Source organism: Limulus polyphemus, unplaced genomic scaffold (genome assembly GCF_000517525.1).
Source record: "Limulus polyphemus unplaced genomic scaffold, Limulus_polyphemus-2.1.2 Scaffold116, whole genome shotgun sequence".
NCBI lineage: Eukaryota > Metazoa > Arthropoda > Merostomata > Xiphosura > Limulidae > Limulus > Limulus polyphemus.
Genome location: NW_013665726.1, coordinates 969,819 through 972,467, shown reverse-complemented (window position 1 = coordinate 972,467; position 2,649 = coordinate 969,819). Strand labels below are relative to the sequence as shown.

The 2,649-nt window shown below is 28.9% G+C and overlaps 1 protein-coding gene across 1 annotated transcript in view; it reads left to right on the top strand.

Annotated features, from left to right (window-relative positions):
* The window catches only part of LOC106472026 (protein arginine N-methyltransferase 1), a 44,082-nt gene that overhangs the window by 4,576 nt on the left and 36,857 nt on the right, over nucleotides 1-2,649 (top strand). The window lies entirely within an intron of this gene.

Genomic DNA, 2,649 nt, shown 5'->3' with positions numbered 1-2,649 from the left:
GAGAATGTTGTCACCATCATTAAACCAATGTTATCTGGACTCTGGGTTTTCTTACTTCCTATTCAAAGTGTTGAAGCGTATCATGCCATAAGCCTAAAAATATAATAATTACAGTTAATAAAATGCAAAAACATAACAACACTTCATTGCTATAAGATAAGACGCAACATTACCTACTGGTACAATGTGAAAAATGTTTCACTGCTCCAAGCAACCTCTTAAAACTAAGAGAGAAAAAAAAACCCTGCATGCATACATTCAAATGTCACAAGAGTTTGGTAACATGGAGCAAACTAGTCTTTCATTATGTGACCCCCCCCTAGTTGAAAATGTTATCACTGTTGTCACCCTAATAAAACTAATGTTATCTGGACTCTGGGTTTTCTGACTTCCTATTCAAAGTGTTGAAGTGTATCATGCCATAAGCCTAAAAATGTAATATTACAGTGGCTAGCATGGAGAAGTTAAACAGTGTTGTTAAAAAAATATTATTATATTATCTGAATATACTTTCTAGTTTTATAACAAAATTGACATTCTAATTTTTATGTTGTTTGACCTTAAATTTAAACTATTTGAAGAATATCCAAAATAGGTTTGAACGTCGGCTAAGTTCTTGTTTGTGTAATAAATATAATTAGTTATAATTATTTGTTTTACTTGGTAGGTTACAAAACAGAGTAACTGCATGATTAATAGTTATAGATGAAACTCTTAAGTCCCCAACTTTGTTGGAAATGCACTTATGAACATGTAAAACAATACTCAATTGTCTGGAAAAATGTATACTGTATTGTTACAACAGGTGACTGGTAAGTGAATAAGTCTTCCACTGTTTCTAAATGTTCTACAATTCTAGAGCTTAGCATGTTGCTTTGAGATATCCAGTGCACCATGCACATCTCCACCCATGCATGGTATTTGGGTGTTTGGCATTAGGCACTGTAGGGATGCATTACTATTTTCATGTTTATTTAGTTGATCAGAGATTTTTAAAAAGTATGTGTTTAAACAATGTAATTTTATTAAAGGCTAGCATGACCTCAGATATTATATTTACATTCATAATTCACCAAATACATTTATAGATTTATTGATCTTTGTTATTTATCCTTTCACAGTATCTATTTCAAATGCAACACTGCTGTTTTAGTCTTTTAACTTTTTTAGCATGGGCTCATTCCCTGGTACTGACCTTGTAACCATTTTTGTGCTTTTATACTTTTCATGCTATAACTTTTAAATTAGTAAGTGAATGTTAACAAAATCTGGCAAATTATCAGTAAACATTACAATTGCTTTCATACACAAAATATCAATTTTTTTATTAAGTCTTAAGGTTTGTAAAGCAATGTTTTTCTCATGTAATTTTTTTCTTTTCACATTTTGTCTATCCATCATGCTAAGTAAATTTTCATTTTAAGATTAAAAATACTTTTATGCATCAGAAAATTTTGAAATTTCAGATGTGAAATCTTTATAAGGCCAGATAGTTATCAAATATTTCTTAAGAAAAAACTATATTTTATCTGTTATTTTCAGTAATTAATCTGTATGGGTTTGATAGGTTTGACCAATCTTGCAACCACCATAAAAAGTTAGGAAATAAATATAAATTATGCCTCTTTCATTCTAGAACCAAAACAAATTATAACACAAAAGCATAAATGTTGAGACTAAATAGCTTAAATCTCATAACATTATACATTTATATATATTTATTATTTTTATTATATTGACCTTTCAGCCATGCCTGGCTAACAATAGATAGGCTACAATGATGGGGCTCACCTTCACTCATATTACCATATCAAATAACATGAAAATGACCTTTGGTCTGTACAAAGTAACTTGTCTTGGCTGTGTTTTAGTAGACTAGTATTTTGTCAAATACAGTAACATTTAAATTATTATACATTATATATGTATATAGATTATTGCTGTTTACAAATAACTTCTTAAACTTATTTTTCTTAAAACACAGAACAGTAAATAAAGAAGTAAACCAAACAATTATCTCTTGTAGTTATGACCTTTGTACTCGGTTGCTGCTTGACATAGGTTGCTAAGCCTCAACAAATTTTGCACGTGGAGGATATAAAACATTTTTTTTTAGGTTTCATATATACAGTTGAATAACTAAAAAAAATCATAAATTACTACATTAATACCATAGAATTCCACAATAATTTATTAATCTTAGTAAGTAAGATGTATTTTAGTCTAAAAAAATATATAATTTTGAGTAGACTAACAACACACCCTTCCTCCTTGAAATATTGGTTCAAAAGAAAGAAATGGTCATTTGTCATGTATAAAAGTAAGTGTATGTAAGGGAACATGTCCAAAATTGGGAAATGGTGGGTGGGGTGCCACTATGTTTGATTTATTACATGAGCAATATCTTAGGAAATAAATTATTTTATATTCTAGCTTGTCAATATTGGTAATTTGAGTTTCTAATTTGTACAAATCTATAGACTTAGTATTTTGACTTCACAGACTTCAGTGCTGCATTCAACATACTATGTGTCACACAAAAATTGATGTTTATCTCTGTTTTTTAATATTTACTTTTAAATTAAGAAATCAAGTAATGTGTAGTACTAAAATTTGAATTATAATGTACAGTTTGATACCAAATTTATT